The 13524-nt window shown below is 41.4% G+C and overlaps 1 pseudogene; it reads left to right on the top strand.

The window, feature by feature from the left end:
* The window catches only part of LOC112074829 (SLAM family member 5-like), a 16001-nt pseudogene extending 12505 nt beyond the window's left edge, over window positions 1-3496 (top strand).
* Window positions 3497-13524: the final 10028 nt, after the last annotated feature.

Below are 13524 nucleotides of genomic sequence, written 5' to 3' on the forward strand. Positions count from 1 at the left end.
CGCTCAGGATGGAGACGCATTCTGTCTCCTAGAGATGAACCTACTTTGGTGCGAAAAGTGCAAATCAATTACAGAACAACAACAATGGACCTTGTGAAGATGCTGGAGGAAACATTTACAAAAGTATCTATATCCACAGTAAAACAAGTCCTATATCAATATAACCTAAATGACCCCAAGCATACTTCCAAAGTTGTGGCAAAATGGCTGAAGGACAACAAAGTCCAGGTATTGGAATGACCATCACAAAGCCCTGACCTCATCCTATAGAAAATGTGTGGGCATAACTGAAAAAGCGTGTGCGAGTAAGGAGGCCTACAAACCTGACTCAATTACACCAGCTCTGTCAGGAGGAATGGGCCAAAAATCACCTAACTTATTGTGGGAAGCTTGTGGAAGGCTACCCGAAACATTTGACCCAAGTTAAAAAATTTAAAGGCAATGCTACCAAATATGAATTGAGTGTATGTAAACTTCTGACCCACTGGGAATGTGATGAAAGAAACTATTATACTATTATTATTCTGACATTTCACATTATTAAAATTAAGTGGTGATCCTAACTGACTTAAGACAGGGAATTTTTACTAGGATTAAATGTCAGGAAACGTGAAACTGAGTTTAAATGTATTTGGCTAAGTTGTATGTTAACTTCCGACTTCAACTGTACGTTACTTCAGTCTAGATAATTAAATTTGAGTAATGTAGCAAACACTTTTCTACAGGCTACAGATGCTTATAATCTGAATATTTTTGCAGTGTCCATATGTACAGAGTTCCAGCCTCTTTCCTACTGCTAATAGGACAACCATCATGCTCCTTGTCTCTGTTTCTGTGTTCTCAACACAACCTTATATCAACAAATAACACATAGTCAAATGCCTACATTAGTACTCTGTCATGTTGCAATGCTCCTCTGACCCTGAAATTCAAAGGATACAATATAGGCTGTTTAAGAGGCTGTAGTGGAAAGTTATGTTACTTGGTAATGGAATATCTCTGTAAAGTCATGTGCTTTTTCAGTGATATCCTTGACTTTTATTTGGGGGAAAAAAACAACAGTCAATTGGGGAAGAACTTCCCTCACTCAGAGAATGCATTTCCATGTCAACTTAATTTCGAACAAAATATTCAACTAGTAGTCCTAACAATTATTTCCTGACTCCAACCATCACATTAGGCCTGTAAATTACTAAGAAGGACTGTGATACTCAAGTCACTAGTGTCATTCCAGACGAATACATTGCAGACGTGCAGAAAACATTAACTAATGATTGAATGTCATTGTCATCTTCAGTGCAGTCTGACATCAGATCACAATATCATGTGGATGCAGTTACTGACATGTTAAACACTTATCCAGGTATTGTGAGATTTAGTGTGTGACTGCAGTCATTGTGTTAATATTGAGTCTCTCTCTTTCCTCAGTACTCTGTGCTTCCCAGAAAACAGTCCAGTGTAAGACTCAGCAGGTGAAAGGCATCGTGGGACAGTCTTTCTCTTTTCCAGAGAGGGTGATCAAGTCTGGCAATTTAGTTTATGGAGACCTTGGCAGTATTGCAAATGTGTACCCTGGTAAAGAAGGGAAAATCACCCTTGAGAAGAGATTTGAAAACCGCCTCCACTTGAACAATGTTACAAGATACTTCACTCTGTCAGACCTTCAGATAGACGATGCTGGGSTTTATACTGTTGAGAATACATATGAAAGAAAACTAAAAACATTTGAGCTCACTGTATACAGTAAGTGTGTGTGTGTGTGTATGTAAGCTGTATATTACAAAAACATTACATATAGGTTCCAATTCCAATTAATTCATATTTTTTCTTCCAGATGTTGTTTCCAAACCTCAGGTGACAGAGTGTGACAGCAGATCCTGTAGTGTGGTGTGTTCTGTGGACAACGAAAAAGAGGTGACCTTGACCTTGTACAGAGGAGAGGAAATACTAAACCAGACCAGCAGTCCTGATCTCACCACCGATCTATCTCTCCGTTTGGAGGTAGAGGGAAGGGGCTAAAACTCCACCTACAGCTGTGTGGCTGGCAACCCTGTCAGCAAGGAGACAGTTCATGTCCCAAAATGTTGCAGTGAGGATGGTCATCCTAATGATGCAGGTAAGACACATTTTCAATTAAATCCATCCAGAAAATAGCATTTACCAAGTGAAAGTGAAGTGTAGTTCATTCAAAACATATTTTACAAAAATAATGTCCTTGTGTTTTATTTCAGACAGTGGTGGGATGACTCTAGGTTTGCTTATTATTGCTGTAATCTCCGTTTTGGTTGCCTCAGGGCTGGTTGGACTTGCAATCTATCTAAAGAAGAGTAGAAATGGACACTCACAAGGCAGGTATTTATCTTTGTGAGGTCACTCCCCAAAGTCAAAACATGCTTAGCTTTGTTTTTTGTTACTGTTTTTTTTGCAATCAAGGGTAGTGTTTTGGAAAAGGTAGCAAATGTTTGCTTGAACACAGGATGCAGGTAATATATATTCTACACTTCCTCTGCTTGGTCAGAAAGTGCCATAAATCCAGACAACTTCTAAATGTTGAAAAAGCAGAAGGCACACACACTCTTGACAATGATCACTTGAATAGCATGGCTTATCTGACACCAAAAAGGCTGCAAGCGCAGAGCACTAGTAAACAAATGAAGTCCTGATGTGTTTACAGCACAGAAACTGTACCTGGAGTGTAAAGCGTTTGGTATTGCTCTGTCAGTCTATTCACACCTTCGACCTTAGCCTATATTTACTTCTTTATGTTGGCTCCTTCAGATTCACCCGAAAGAGGCAAGTTGACATTGATTATGCATCGATAACTCCAAAAAACGAACAATAATAGGTTAGTAAAAAATGCTTACAGGCTGATGACAATACAGCAAGCTTTTAGCAGCCCTCATGGCTACAACTGTGTAGGCTCGTCGCTTGTTCAGTGGTTAATGATGGTCTTGAGTTGACAGACCACCTGAGTTTGATAACCGGCTGATGTCAATTGCAACCAGTTTTGCCCATATGATATGGTTGGTTGCACAATGAGACAACCACACAGCACATAGAGTAATACAATGCATGACCATCCTGTTCTGTTTCCTTCCTCTGGCACAAAGCTGTCATTAAAGAGGCCTAAGATTATTTTTTTATTTTGTTGCTTTACTACCCCTTTTATTCTCCCCTCTCATATTCAATTCAATTTAAGGGCTATTGGTATGGGAAACATACATTTAACATTGCCAAATCAAGTGGAAGTAGATAATAAACAAAAGTGAAATAAACAATAAAATTAACAGTAAACATTTACGCTTCACAGAAGGCTCCAAAAGAATTAAAGGACATTTTCAAATTTATTATTATGTATATATCACAGCTGTTTTGTAACGATTTCCCTGGTCGCTTCTTCCGTCCTTCCCTCCCTACCTCCCTACCTCTTCTGCCTAGGAGGAGCGAACAGGTATACAAGAACTGGAAATGGCTTAGAGGAACCCAACCTAACTGACATCAGTTTATTATACAACTCCAGTTACATCGCAGCGTGCCAGCAGGGATGTTGACACAGTGACTTTCCAATTTTTGCCTCCTTCATGCTGAGAGGCCGAACATGATAACCTCATATCCTAGGAGAGGGACGTATATTCATACAAGAGTGCGTTTGAAACAAAATGCAAGTAAAAAGATATTCCCAGAAAACCTTTTTAAGGCACAATTGTTATGATGAGAACATCCCTCGGAACTGCACTGTTTATTAATTTCAGGCTTTAAGCACTCTCTTCTGTCAAAATAGGGGCCTCGGATGACATCCACTGATACGGACCATTCTAAATAGCCTATGAGAAGTAAATAGCAGTACTCAGGGATAATCTCCTTTTCAAGTGCCTTTGTCCCATATGCCCAATGTATAGGTTTAAAACAAATGAACATATATTTTAATCCAGTTCACTAGTGTGTTTGCCTCTGCTATTGCTTGCCAAAACTGAACCATCGCTGTTAGGCTCCTTAGACACAACAAAGGATTCATAGATAAATTTTTTCCTCTCGACATTAATGTTGTATTGGAAAAACATTTGTGAGGGATTGATCTTGGTTTGGTTGATTTTGATCATTTGGACCGTGACCATTTTATCGCTTTTTTCGCAATGATTTAAGGTGGGCTAAATTGTAAGCTGTTTTAATTTTAGCTCATTCGTTAATTATGATGGACCATTTAATGATTACCCTATCTATGTAGCGCACATAACCCTTCATTAGAGATATTGATGGTTGCAGCTACTTATCTTATGGCCCTGTATTTGTCCCACACTAAAATATGATCCATAGCTACACTGGTTGTCGAGCACATTTTAAAAAACTGTAAACTGTCAATCTCTCTTTTTTGACATCTGTCATGTGTGAATCTACTATTCCATACAGGTTGAAGTCGGAATTACAACAACCTTAGCCAAATACATTTAAAAGCTCGTTTTTCACAAATTCCTGACATTAATTCTAGTAAAAATGTTAGGTCAGTAGGGAATCCAAACCCACTTTATTTAAGAATGTGAAATGTCATTAATAATAGTAAGAGAATGATTTAGTTTCACTTGTTTTCTTTCACACATTCCCATGTGCGGTCAGAAGTTTACATACATTCAATTAGTATGGTAGGCATGCCTTTAATTGTTAACTTGTGGGTTCAAACGTTTATGGGTAGCCTCCCAAGCTTTGCACAATAAGTTGGGTGACATTTTGGCCCATTCCCTTGACAGAGCTGGCTGAACTGGAGTTCAGGTTTGTAGGTCTCCTAGCTCGCACACGCTTTTTCAGTTCTGCCCACACATTTTCTATTAGTGATTGAGTCAGGCTTGTATGGGCCCACTCCAATTACCTTGACTTTGTTCGTCCTTAAGCCATTTGCCACAACTTTGAAGTATGCTTGGGGGTAGGTCATTGTCTCCATTTGGAAGAACCCATTTGCGACAAGCTTTAACTTCCTGACTGATGTCTTAGATGTTGTTTCAATATATCATCATAATTCCTTGCTCACGATGCCATCAATTTTGTGAAGTGCACCAGTCCCTCCTGCAGCCAAAGCACCCCCACAAACATGATGCTGCCACCCCGATGCTTCACGGTGGGATTGGTGTTCTTCGGTCTTGCAAAACCCTCCCCCTTTTTCCCTCCATAACATAACAATGGCATTATGGCCAAACAGTTCTATTTTTGTTTCATCAGACCAGAGACATTTAACCAAAAAGTATAATTTGTTCCCATGTGCAGTTGCAAACGTAGGTCTGCGCGTTTTATTGCGGGTTTGGAGCAGTGGCTTCTCCTTGCTGAACGGCCTTTCAGGACTCGTTTTACTGTGGATATAGAACCTTTTGTAACTGTTTTCCTCCAGCATCTTCACAAGGTCCTTTGCTTTGGTATGGATTTGATTTTCACTTTTCGCAACCAAAGTACGTTCATCTCGAGGAGACAGAACGCGTGTCCTCTTTGAGCGGAAATATTATGACGGCTGCGTGGGCTGATTTCCCATGATGTACAAGCAAAAAGAGCCACTGAGTTTTGAAGGTAGGCCTTGAAATACATCCACAGTACACGTCCAATGATTCAAATTTTAGGTCAATTAGCCTACCAGAGCTTCTAAAGCCATAACATCAATTATCTGAATTTTCCAAGCGGTTTTTTAATAGGCACAAGTCAACTTAGTGATTGCAAACTTCTGACTCACTGGAAAAAGCTGATACAGTGAATTATAAGTGAAACAATCTGTCTGTAAACAATTGTGTGGAAACAATTACTGTGTCATGCCTAAACTATTGTTTGTTAACTAGAAATTTGTGGAGTGGTGTAAAAACTATTTTTAATGACTTCCAAGTCTAAGTGTATTGTAAACTTCCGACTTCAACTGTTATCCCAGTCCACGAGGATCAAAACATATCCTGAAGCATGGATTCGATTGGTCAGACCAGTGTTGAATAGTACGAAGCACAGGCACTCCTGTTTGAGTTTCGCCTTTGGGATGGGAGGAGCAGATGGCATCATTGTCACATTTGCCGAAGTGAGGGCAGGGACGCGGGCCATTGTAAGCATCCCAGAAGTTGACATAGCATGGTCTAGAGCTTAGTAGCACAAGTAGGACAAATCAATATGTTGAAGAATTTTGGCAGCCTAGTTCTCAGAATTTTCCTTTGATTAAATCCTCGACTAACAGTAAATGCAGCCTCAGGCGATAATGGGTTCCAGTTTGCATTAAAAGTCCAGTGAATTCTTGAGGGCCGTCAAGGTTTCGCGCTTGAGGTGGGGATGTAAAATGGCCGTGCGATGGACTGAGGAGAATTTTTTAGGAGATAATATTGGTCGGCATTTCATGAGATTCTCGGCCGTGAGATGTAAACAAAATACTTGAGTTCCTGTATGGTTCCTAGAATTACACATGGAGTTGTTAATGCATGAAACACCCCCCCCCACCCTTCTTGCTTCCGAGAGATATTTTATGGGCGTACGGGGAGGAATCACTCCCCATTACCCTATAAATAACCCAGGTCTCAGTGGGGAAAGGAGGTGAAGCATCTAAGCCGCTGTACCTGACTGCTGTCTTCTAGACCACAGGCTCTGCATTACTTGATATGACTGCTAAATTCTTAATTAATCTTATATTTGGGACTTGTGTGTATTGTTATAATTAGGGGCTACGTATATTAGTCATGTTACACTGTAATGTACAAGTTGCGGTAACCTGTACCAAGTGTGAGGTGTGAAATGGAAATGGTGTTTTGCTGCATAATCCCACTCCCTGAGGGGCACTCTCAGAGAGGGGGTCAAGCCAGGGATCAGCAATATTGACGGCGGACCCTGGAGCATTAGGGGTTAAATTGCCCTTGCTAAGAGCAAAGAACAACAGATTTGTACCTTTTGGTTACTGGCCCAACGCCCTCCAAACCGCCAGCTACCTACACTACTGCTCTGTTGGGGCTAGAAACATAGCATTTCCACTGCCACGTGCGTTAACATCTGCAACATATGTGTATGCTATCAAGTAGTATTTGATTTGATTTTGATTAGAACACGACTTTTCATGGTTTCATTACACAACCATGCTGTTTGAGACTTTCTATTTTTACAGTGTAGTTTCTACAGCAGCCGTCCCTAATCTTTGCCTAAGACTCCACCGTGGGAAGAGGACAAATAAAGCTTCTTACCATAATCCCTCAAAGGTCAAATTCTATACAATTAACAACTACTTATTTGGCATTAGCCCTACTTCTGAATCCCACATTTTAACACCTTCAATTTAATCTAGTTTGAACAGTTTTTTAGTGCTTGTCACCTTGGCCGTGTGGTTGAGGAGTTCAGTCAGAGATGGTGCCACCCGCTTTCCTTGCAGCCCCACCACTCCTGTGGTAGCTAGGGAGATCGAGACCTAACTACACATACTCTATAAACAAAATTAACACCAAGTTATATCTTCATATCCCTGTATCTTCAAATCAATCAAAGTGGATTTATAAAGCCCGATTGTCAGGATTTGGCCCAGGATTTGTTCCAGGTTTTTGGTCAACTAGATGCCCCATGTGTTTTGTTGACCCTTTTGTTTTCCCTTGCTTCAGTTATTGCAACCTGTGCCTCATTTCCCTTGAAAGGATTTAAACCCTTAGTTGTTCCTCAGGTCTTTGCTCTGTGTTTGTATGTTAGCACCCAGCCCCAGCCATGCTGTGAACATCTTGTTCTCTAGTTGGATTTCTTGAGTACTCTGGTTTTGTCTGTTATTTTTGATTATTCTTTTATTTTTCTCTGTCGTCTTACACTTGTGGACTCTCGGTCATATACATTTTTTTTCTCTGGAACTTACTTACATGTGTATTTTATATTTTTTTGCGCTGAATACCTTTACGATTATAACACTGTCTCTAGTACCTGTTGCCTCAATCTTTGCTTGGGTTTTATCTCCGTGACTAATTATGGGCTCCGAGTTTTTACCAAGTGACTGTCTCAACACCGGAGACTCGAGTTCGTAAACCGGGTCTCTGACACCCAATTTTTTACATCAGCAGATGTCACAAAGGGTTATACCAGAAACCTAAAAATGATCTAGAGCATTTAATCTTTGTGGAGCTTGTGGTGCATTGTTGAACTTCACAGCAAAGGAAGATTAATATATACATACTCCAAACACTTAAGACCCCATTCTCTATCTTGCCCTCCTGTCGGGGCATTTGGCAACCCACACTTCTCCAGTTCCGCTAAGCCTGGCCAACCATTATCACCTCACGGACTCAAGCACTTTTAAAATGTTTCCAAATAGTTAATGCATTCTTATGATCGGGATTGATGTCTCCAATAGGCAAACGTCTCTCTCTACCCCCCTCTGAGAGGGGCCAATATAATGGAAACATTTCACATGCCAGATAGAATGTCTATTGAGTATACATTTGTAAAAGCATTGTGTATGTAAGACTTCTTTCCAAAGTGACTACAGTCACTTTATGTCGTGATACATTTTATGTGGGGTTCGTTGCCGTGGAGGAATCAAATCCACTGTCCTGGATGTAAAGGGCCACGCTCTTAACCAAAAAAATTTTTTGAGCTATGGAGGACTATGCTCCCCTGAGAAAACTTGGCTAATAGAAGATTTATTTTGGAATGATTGTGATATTGTGTAGCGTGCAGACGGGACTGAGAGCATCGTTGTGTGTTGTCAGCGCTCTGCTTGAGAGAGAAGCTGTGCAGAGATAGAGGGAGTACCAACACCCCATATAAGCAAGTGAAAATGACAGCAACTGAACCCATACGATAACACTTGTTCCAATTTCAAACACCTTGATTATCCTATTCAATGTAAACACATTAGATCAACCACCAACAACTTTCTGAATAGCCACTTGGAAAAAACACGTTTTTTTCAGTGTCTTGTAGATATACAACAGTTGATTCTACGTATGTCAAAGTATATTACAGCTAAACAAATAATAACACCTATGCACTTTTAAGTGTTGTATTGCAACACACACCAGGAGTTAACTTATGAAGGAATGAGAGAGTCAGAGACCGGTTGTACAGTTATATGCAAAATATGATACGTGCGATACATTGTATGTCTGTTCTGGACAGGAAGTAAATATCTAATTTAAAACGTTTTAAAGCCAGTTTGATGAGCTTCTTTTCCAAGGCACGTTTTAACCCCCCACACAGCTTGTTTATCCCCACCCACCACTCAGGCAAGTACATATCTTCTAAGTAAAGGTTCACTGGGTTGGAGTAGGACAACGCCTCCACACAGATAAGATCTCTGGATTACAGGCCCCCCACCCCTCCACAATCTGGCTGCTCCTCCCCAAAGGAATCATTCCTAAGGCCAGATGTTTTCCTTTGTAAGTTCCCCTTTGCAGCCGCAGCCTACCTTAAATCATTCCAAAAGGACTGCTTCCTAGCAGTGTTGTGTTACTAATCCATGGTCTTTCAATTTCAACCCCCCTACTTTTCTCTCGCTAACTTTGCCTCTCAAATATTTCGGAGAATATGAGTGAGAAATAATGCCACACAGAATGGGTAGACAAAAACAGCTATTTTTGAGGGACACGTACAAGATAAATGAAAATGCTGTTTACAGTAAATTACAGTATATCTTACCTTTGTTGGACTCTTCCTATGGAAATAAACACTGCAAAGATTCCTGGGGGAAACAGGACACTATCATCCCTCCATGCCTCTCGTCTTTGTTGTGTAGTGTGGAGTTGTTGTGTGGGGAACAGGTACAGTACATAACATACAGTGCCTTCAGATCCAAAGCATGAATTGAAACCTGCCAACAGATATACAGTACCAGTCAAACGTTGGACACATCTACTTCATTCAAGGGTTTTCTGTATTTACTTTATTTTCTACATTGTTAGCAGAATAATAGCGAAGAATCAAAACTATGAAAATAAGACATGTATGCCAATCATCAAAAAAAGTGTTAAACCAAATCAAAATATATTTTATATTTGAGATTCTTTAAAGTAGCCACCCTATGCCTTGTATGAAAGCTTTGCACACTCTTGGCATTCTCCCTCAACAGCTTAACAGGAGGTAGTCACGGCGGAATACTTCTCAATAACATGTGTGCCTTGTTAAAAAGTTAATTTGGGGTAATTTCTTACATTGCCATTGGATCCAATCAGGTGTTTGTGACAAGGTAGGGGTGGTAACAGAATGATAGCCCTAATTGGTAAAAAGACAAAGTTCTATATGGCATGACAACGCAAAATAGAGCCAAGGGGAAATGACATTTCCCCATTCATTACTGTAAGACATTGAAGGTCATGAATTATTGGGAAAATGTCGAGAACTTTTAATGTTTCTTAAAGCTGCAAGTCATAAAAACGATTCAAGCGCTATGATGAAACTGCTTTTCTGGTGACACAGTTCAGTGATTTATTTAGACTTCAACCACACTTAACCCAGAATGCGTACCAAGCATTCTGCTGCAATGATGCCCTTCAGGTACTTCCTCTCCACCATTGTGTCTCCTCGACACAGCAAATGTTGAAGGTCTATTGTATGTTCATCATTGTATGCCCACCCCCACTGCAAACACTTCTTCCCTGTTGTAAAAACATGACATAATAAAATAGATGGCACGGGCCTCCACGGGGGGCGCAGTGGTCTAGGCACTGCATCGCAGTGCTAGCTGCAGCCACCAGGAGACTCTTGGGTTCGCGCCTGGGCTCTGTCGGCAGCCGCTCGCGACCGGGGAGGTCCGGTGGGCGACGCCACATTTGGCCCTAGGCGTCTCCGGGGTTAGGGAGGGTTTGGCCGGTAGGATTATCCTTGTCTCATCGCGCCACGTCAGGCGACTCCCTTGGCGGGCCGTCGGGGCGCAGTGCGCGGCTAAACCAAGGGAGCCAGGTGCCACGGTGTTTCCTGCCGAACACATAGGTGCGGCTGGCTTCCGTGGTTGGAGGCGGAGGTGAGAACAGTCCATGACTGGGGTGGCTGCAGTCTTTGATGATTTTTAGGGCCTTCTTCAGACATCTTTGAACATAGGATGCAGGTCAAATAAAGTGTCACCTTCTCTGCTTTGTCAGACAGTTGATTTATTTTAACCTGTCTGATATACTTCTCTAAATATTAAAAAAGCAGAAGGCACACACGCACACACCCTAACAATGATTACTGAATAGCTTGACTTCTCTGGCGCCAAAAAGACTGCAAYCACAYACACAGTTAGTACGCATACTGTGGTAACAAATGACTCCTGTGTGGTTGAGCATCTGTGTATCTCTGTCAGTTAGTCACATCCTCCCTAGCCATATATTTACCTTCCTTTATTTGTACTTCATCTAAAGAGTGCAAGTTGACATTCACTATGCAGCCCTCYTGGCTACAACTGTAGGCTTTAGCTCTGTGRCAGTGGGTTAATGAGGTCTTGAGTTGCACAGACCACCTGAGTTTGATACCRGGSCTGATGTCATTGCAACCAGTTTTGCGCATATGATATGGTTGGGTTGCACAATGAGAAGCAACACAGCACATATGGTAWATCGTGATACCTTTGATCTTCACATAGTCTTTTAAAATAAAGGTTTGTGGACTTTCAAAGCTTGACTTCATGGTTCCTCCCACTAGCTTTAGGAATAGTTCTAYATGTGTGTTCACAATCAAATCAAATCAATTCAAACTTGATTTGTTACATGCGCCGAATACAACAAGTCACAGTAATACAACCTTACTGTGAAATGCTTACTTACAGCCCTTAACCAACAGTGCAGTTCAAGAAGAGTTAAGAAAATATTTACCAAATAAACGAAAGTAAAAAATAATAAGGAGTAACGAGGCTATATACAGGGGGTAAAGGTACTGAGTCAGTGTGCGGGGGTACAGGTTAGTTGAAGTAATTTGCACATGTAGGTAGGAGWGAAGTGACTATGCATAGATAAACAGCGAGTAGCAGCAGTGTACAAAACAAATTGGGAGGGGGGGGGTCAATGTAAATAGTCCAGTGGCCATTTGATTATTGTTCAGCAGTCTTATGGCTTGGGGGTAGAAGCTGTTAAAGAGCCTTTTGGTCCTAGAATTGGCGCTCCGGTACCGTTTGCCGTGCGGTAGCAGAGAAAACTGTCTATGACTTGGGTGAACTGGGTCTCTGACAAGTTTTTTATGGGTTCCTCTGACACCGCCTATTATAATTCGGTCCTGGATGGCAGGAAGTGGCCCAGTGAATGTAACTGGCGTACGCACTACCCTCTGTAGCGCCTTAAGGCGTTCAGATTGCGCGCAGTGCCATACTAGGCAGTGAATGCAAACCGTAGGAAGCTCGTCAATGTGTTGCAGGCTGTTATAACTTTTGAGATTCTGTGCGGACCCATGCACCAAATCTTTTCAGTCTCCTGATGGGTGTAAAGGTTTGTTGTTGCCGCTTCTTTCACGACTGTCTTAGTGTGTTTGGACCATGATAGTTGTTGCGTGAGTGGACACCAAGGAACTTGGAAACTCTCGACCCGCTCCAATACAAGCACCTTATGGGGGCCAGTTTGTGCCCTCCTTTTCCTGTATCCACTATCAGCTCCTTTGTCTTGCCTCACATTGAGGGAGAGGTTGTTGGTTTCTCTGACCTCTCCTATAGGCTGTCTCAATCTCTTGTCTATGATCAGGCCTATCACTGTTGTGTCGCCCGGCAAACTTAATGATGCGTGTTGGGAGTCGTGTTTGGCTACGCAGTGTGTCTGGTGAACAGGGGAGTACCAAAGGAGGAGACTAAGTAACACCACTGAGGGCCCCGGTGAGTTGAGGATCGTTGGCAGACGTGTTGTTGCGCCCTTACCCCCTTGGGGTGGCCGTTGTTTTGAAATCCAGGATTCAGTTTGCAGAGGGAGGTGTTTAGTCCCATGAGGTTCTAGCCTTAGTGATTGCGCTTTGTGGGGCACACTGGTTTGAACGCTGAGCTGCAGTCAATGAACAGCATTCTCGCATAGGTGTCTATTTGTCCAGGTGGGAAAGGCAGTGTGGAGTTGTGTTTGAGATTGCGTTCATCTGTGGATCTGTCTTGGGCAGTATGATAATTTTTTTCCTTTTTGTTGCATTTCCTACCCCTTTTCTCTCCCCTCTCTCTGCCCCTCTTTCATCTATGACACACATCATACAAGTGTTACTGAGTGCATAACTTGTTTAAAGATAATATTTACCATGATTAATGTGCAGGTGAGTTCATATTTTTATTTAAAAATTAAAATAAGACCACTAGACTTAGTTTTAAGTGTATTTACTAAATAATTTCTAAATTAAACTGATACGGTATTAAAAAAGGCCACTTTTCTAAAAACAACATTCATGAAATACCAAAAAGAATTGTAAACTGTAGCCATTTATTTCCATTTATAATTTATTTCCTAAGCAGGACCTTCATCCACATACCAATTCACATACCAATATTTCCACAAATGTAGCTTTTTTTGGGTCAGCAGTTAGACATTGTTCTTATGGGGGGGGCTGGTTACCCCAAGCACCCTACTTCTTTGGCGTACCAAATGCAATGAGCCTGTCGGTGTGATCTAGGCGTTACTTTAA

The sequence above is a fragment of the Salvelinus sp. IW2-2015 genome, unplaced genomic scaffold (genome assembly GCF_002910315.2).
Source record: "Salvelinus sp. IW2-2015 unplaced genomic scaffold, ASM291031v2 Un_scaffold2840, whole genome shotgun sequence".
In the NCBI taxonomy this organism is placed as follows: domain Eukaryota; kingdom Metazoa; phylum Chordata; class Actinopteri; order Salmoniformes; family Salmonidae; genus Salvelinus; species Salvelinus sp. IW2-2015.